The sequence below is a fragment of the Hyla sarda genome, chromosome 4 (assembly GCF_029499605.1).
Source record: "Hyla sarda isolate aHylSar1 chromosome 4, aHylSar1.hap1, whole genome shotgun sequence".
In the NCBI taxonomy this organism is placed as follows: domain Eukaryota; kingdom Metazoa; phylum Chordata; class Amphibia; order Anura; family Hylidae; genus Hyla; species Hyla sarda.
The window spans coordinates 302,819,599-302,826,020 of NC_079192.1; positions in this window are offsets into that span (position 1 = coordinate 302,819,599).

The window sequence follows — 6,422 nt, forward strand, 5'->3', positions numbered from 1 at the left end:
CCATAGACTTGTATGGGACTTTAAACATAAACCCCGCCCCTGGCAAATGGGGGTGAGTAAGGGTTAAATCACCTATCCTATGTTTGTTGTTGACATATAAGTAACATGTGTGCCAAGTTTCATTTTAATATCTTTAGCCGTTTGGAAGTTTTTGTGGAACATACATACACACACACACACACATGTTGAGTTTTATATATACATATATATATATATATATATATATATATATATATATATATGCTATGAATTGTAAAGTGCGGCGAATATGTTGGTGCTATATATTTTTGTATTATTGTTATATGGAAAGTTGACTAATATACATGGGGATACCTTGCAGCCTTGCATTGGTTATATACCACCACCAATGTAGGTTAAAAGACAGATATAAACCAACCAATATGTAAAAGAACAAAAATGTTACATTGGCAAACCAAAGTGGTTACAAATACATTTTTAGTATTCACTAACTCAAGATGTAACACAATCATGACCATGACTGAATCTTTTCTATGTTTCTGCACATTGTCCTACACAAGAGGAACGTGTAAGAATAATATCAAGTACTGCACTGCATTTGTTTTGCAGGATATTGAACAAAATTGGCCTTATAAAAAAAAAAGTTTGTAGGATGAAATCATATGGAGAATAACATGAATGATTTATTATTATTTATTATTAGGTTTTGCAGCTTTAAAACTTAAGCATATAGTCAATGCTCTAAAAACTGTGCCAGATGACTTACACCCAAGATTTTTTTAGACACTGGGACACTTTAGGGGAGATTGATACATACAAGAGTGAAAGAAAACTGAAACAACAAATTGAATGCGGTAATCGGACGGACATAACAGACACCATTACTGAAGCCAAAGCTAGAACCAAAAATTAAACTTAACCCCTTTGTCTACAGATGCCACGACTCCTTTTTCAGTTGCCCTTGAGAAAATGAAAACAACAACCAGATAGTTAGCTATTGACATCTACTCCACGTAGCCTCTGCATCTAATAAATAGATCAGCACCTTTTGTGAAGGAACATGGCACGGAGTAGGGGTTAGTGTATAAAATATTTATCAATGTTTAAGAGGAGCTGTAAAGCCATTGTATTGCGGATTTTTTTCCCCCACTATAAGCTTTTTTCATGATGATTTTTATTAATTTCTCTCTGAACAACACCAGACCTAGATACTCTTGCCTCCAGGTAGCTGCTTTCCATATTCTTCCTTCCCAGAATTCCCAGTGAAGAACGAATGGCCTATAAGTCTTCACACGTCTTTATGACGCTCTCCTCAAGGAGAAACATTACCCTTAAGTCCAATGACTATGGGCTACTCTGCACTGCACTGACAAGGGGCAATTACTCTCAGAAACAACTGTTTACTGATGGGCATTCTTTCCTTCTGGAGAGATTTCTGGCTTGACATACATTCCCGGTCATGTTCTAACACTCCAAATAACACTGTCTAAGGGAAAGCTACCTTAAAAAGGTGGCATGAGAGAGCTGCTTGGCATATCCTTTCTTCCATGAATATCACTGCACATCTGGCCAAACAACCTCTATGGCCACTTTTGAAGTGCCTTGCAACTGTTGGCTGACCTTTTTCCCAGTAGACAGAGAAGTGCTTAAAGCCCTATTGTTTAATGGACTATCTTTAACAAAAAGCTTTTTGATTTAAAGTTACATGCCTATGTCTTGTTAGTAACATTCTTTAGCTGGTGTCCAACTCTATATCAACTAAGGAAAGGTGATGGAGTACTTTTCTTTAGTAAAAAGTGCAACCAAGGACGTTCTGCTTCATTACGTACACTGCACCCATCTGCTAACACATCATTTAGGATTGGGGGCTGACATGTTTTAATGATCTATTTTTTAGATTCAGGTAAGTTATTCTCTGTCTTCTGACCTCCTTCTCCAGATGTTTCTTTATGCCTTTACTCCTCAAAGCAATTCTTTTCATTTCCCCCCCTAGTACCCCCTGCAGGACACAGTTAACATGAGATAATTACAGGCTCACTCAACAACTAAATTTCCTGTGGCCGAGCAGTAAACGTTCCCCCCAAAATTAAGTTTAATTACCTGTTGAAAACCCTAATCTTCAGCTGTGATCACTCAACTCAATGTGGCCACTTTCACTGAGGGTGGAGCCAGTTAACTGCCTAAGGTTGCTCTCAAATTGGCAAAGGCAACCTGTAGATACCCATATTTGTAGGTTTCTCCAATATTGGGCGATTTGCAAAACTATGCTAGATATTGGGCTACAATTTGAAGATATTTTTTGCCCAAAGTGTTAACCGTTAGCTATTTTCATCAGTATTTGTCAGTTGTCATTTGTTTATATGACTTTTGTTGTATCCCTATAACTAAATTTGAGGGGGGTCTCTTTCCAGTCTATTTCTATAAATTTTATTTTTTTATCAAATGCATTAAATACTGTTATAGGAAAGAACAGCTAAATAACAAACATTTATAGAAACACTTAAAAAGATAGCCCCTTAAAATATAGAAAAATGATATATAACATTTTAGCTTGAGCAGTAGGATCTGGCACATAATAGTAATCGGAGTTAGGCCCCCAATATTCTAACAAATGAATGTGTGGTGATCTGGCATAGTGGAGTTGTGTTGCTTGTACAACAACACGTAGTTCCATGGATAAGACAGGATAAGAAACATATGGTCTAGAAGAGATCTGAAAACTGTAATATTTGATTGATCTGTAGGGGCCTAGATCCCTCTCATGCTGTCTTCTAGCATGTCTCAAGTGATGTATAAAAAGATACATTAGTCAACTATGGAGCTGCACATCAAACCATAAACCTACTGGTATATATCAAAGAATCGATAGAAATTTCATATGATGCTTCAGTCTTTGAAATCGCTACCCCACTTATTTCTTGCAGCCTGTCAGTTGTAGTCTTCTGTCAATCTGCCCTGTTCTATTAATTGATTGACCTGTTCAGAAAATTGCTGCATGAGTTCTTAATATACAGTATGAAATTGTATCTGACTAAAGTGAAACTACACTTTGAAAGTTTCTTGCATGGTTTGTTTTAGGGATCGACCGATATCGTTTTTTTTAGGGCCGATACCGATATTCTGTGGAGGTTAGGGCCGATAGCAGCTAACTTATACCGATATTCCGGTATAAATTAACGGCTATTTATCCCCCCCGGCGACACCACCCGGTGCACTGCACCGCACACACCCCGCACCGCTCCGGCCAGAGACCGCCGCTGCTGCCCCACTGCCTCCCCCATTCCCGGTTTTATAATTACCTGTTCCCGGGGCCTGGGGTCTGCTCTACTTCTGTCTCCGGTGCCGTGCTCCTGAGCTGTCATTGTGCGCAATGACGGTGACGTTGCAGTGAGGACGTCACTCGTCATTGCACTGCGCAGCGCACGGCGTAACACAGGACGCGCAGGAGCCAGAAATGGCGTGGACCTCGGACCCCGGGAACAGGTAATTATAAAACCGGGGATGGGGGAGGCAATGGGGCAGCGGCCGGGGTGGCGCGGTGGTGGGGTGCGGCATTTCCCAGGGTTTTTAGGTGGAAATAGAGAGTGTTTCCTGTGTGGGGCCGTCCTTTTTTGGGTGAGTAACACTTGCCAAAAAGGGAATTAAAGGGGTATTCCAGGAAAAAAACTTTTTTTTATATCTCAACTGGCTCCAGAAAGTTAAACATTACTATTAAACTATTAAAAAATCTTAATCCTTATGATCCTTAATTATCAGCTGCTGAAGTTGAGTTGAGTCATAAGTACTGAAAGGATTAAGATTTTTCAATAGAAGTAATTTACAAATCTGTTTAACTTTCTGGAGCCAGTTGATATATGAAAAAAAAAGTATTTTCCTGGATAACCCCCTTTAATAGGGCAAGAGTAGGGCATTACAGGGGAAGTTTTTACCCCCACCTGCTACAATGGAAAATACGCTGTTCCCTTCCATCTTGTCGAGGAAAGTGTTACTCATCTTAAAAAGGGTGGCCCCACACAGGAACCAATCCCTATTTCCACCTAAAAACCCTGGGAAATTGCAATGTTTGTAGGTAGAAATAGGGAGAGGTTCCTGTGTGGGGCCGCCCTTTTTAGGGCAAGTAACACTTGCCAAGTAGGGAATTAATAATGCTTGAGTAGGGCCTTACAGGGGAAGTTTTTACCCCAACGAGTTACAATGGACCATACGTTGTTCCCTTTCACATTTTAGAGGTTTTTGCATCACATCAATACTTGGTGGTGTAGGTGGCACATGGTGTTTTTTGCACATCTTTCCTTTTGTTTGATTTAAAAAAAACTAGTTGGGTCCATATAATTTATCCTAAGCATATTATTAAAAGTTAAGTTTTACGTAATGCATATCCTCAATACTTCACACTAACACTTTTACAAAAGAGACCGTTTTCTTCTGCCTACCTGCCTCAGCTTATATTCTGATCCTGCCACCTGCCTGATGCCACACATCTGATGCCAAGTTTTCCTTTTTTCACCAACCTTCGTCACCGGGTCCTGGTATTGCCACCCACCGTACCACTCTGTCATCGGGTCACTGTCAGGACTCCTGATGCTGCTGCTGCCACCTCCAGGCTGTCTCATTCTACCACCATTTGTTCTCCTCATGCTGATGCCAGCTCCAAGTTGTCTCATACTGCCACCATATGGTCTCCTCATGCTGCTGCCACTTCCAAGCAGTGTCATTCAGCCTTTATTGTCACGCCGAGCGCTCCGGGGCCCGCTGCTCCCGTGTCACCGGAGGGGACGCGATCCGAGGCATGGGACATGCCCGCTCTCGGTTCACGTCCCATGTCACTCACCTGCCCCGTCCTCCTTCTGTCCTGTCCCGGCGTGCGCGGCCCCGCTCTCTAGGGCGCGCCGGCTCTCTGAAATTTAAAGGGTCAGTGCACCACTAATTGGTGCCTGGCCCAATCAGTGCAATCACCTCCCTACACTATATTAGCCCACTTCCCCTTCCTGTCCCTGCCGGATCTTGTTGCCTTGTGCCAGTGAAAGCGTTCCCGTGTGTCCTTTGCCTGTGTTTCCAGACCCTTGCCTACAAACCGTTGCTGCCTGCCCTGACCTTCTGCTACGTCTGACCTTGCCTTTTGCCAAGTCCTTCTGTACCACGCCTGACTCAGCAGTTAGTGAGGTTGAGTCGCTATTGGGTGGAACGACCTGGGGGTTACCTGCCGCAGCAAATCCATCCCGCTTTGCGGCGGGCTCTGGTGAAAACCAGTAACCCCTTAGACTCCGTTCCCCTGGTGCGGCCCACGCCATCACCTCACTGACATAGAGGATCCACTACCTGTGTCTATCCTGCATACCACTCCGGATCCTGACAATTATATGTTCTCTTCATACTGCCACAAACTCCAGGCAGTGTCATTCAACCACTATATGCTGCCGACAACTCCAGGCTGTGTCATTCAGCCACTATATGTTCTCTTCATGCTGCCGCCACCTCCATGCTGTGTTATTCAGCCACTATATGGTCTCCTCATGTTTCCTCCACCTCTAGGCTGTGTAATTTAGCCACTATATGTTCTCCTCATTCTGCCGCAAACTCCAGACTGTGTCATTCAGCCACTATATGCTTCCGCCAACTCCAGGCTGTGTCATTCAGCCACTATGTGGTCTCCTCATGCTTCCGCCAACTCCATGCTGTATCATTCAGCCACTATATGTTCTCCTCATGCTGCCGCAAACTCCAGGATGTGTCATTCAGCCACTGTATTCTGCCGCCAACTCCAGGCTGCGTCATTCAGCCACTATGTGGTCTCCTCATGCTGCCACCAACTCCAGGCTGTGTCATTCAGCCACTATATGGTCTCCTTATGCTTCTGACACCTCCAGGCTGTGTCATTCAGCCACTGTATGTTCTCCTCATGCTGCCGCCATCTCCACGCTGTGTCATTCAGCCACTATGTGGTCTCCTCATGCTTCTGCCACCTCCAGGCTGTGTTATTTAGCCACTATATTGTCTCCTCATGCTGCCGCAAACTCCAGGATGTGTCATTCAGCCACTATATGCTTCCGCCAACTCCAGGCTGTGTCATTCAGCCACTATATGGTCTCCTCATGCTGCCGCCACCTCCACGCTGTGTCATTCAGCCACTATATGTTCTCCTCATGCTGCCGCAAACTCCAGGATGTGTCATTCAGCCACTGTATTCTGCCACCAACTCCAGGCTGTGTCATTCAGCCACTTTGTGGTCTCCTCATGCTGCCGCCAACTCCAGGCTATGTCATTCAGCCACTATATGGTCTCCTCATGCTTCTGCCACCTCCAGGCTGTGTCATTCAGCCACTGTATGTTCTCCTCATGCTGCCGCCACCTCCACGCTGTGTCATTCAACCACTATATGGTGTCCTCATGCTTCCGCCACCTCCAGGCTGTGTTATTTAGCCACTATATGTTCTCCTCATGCT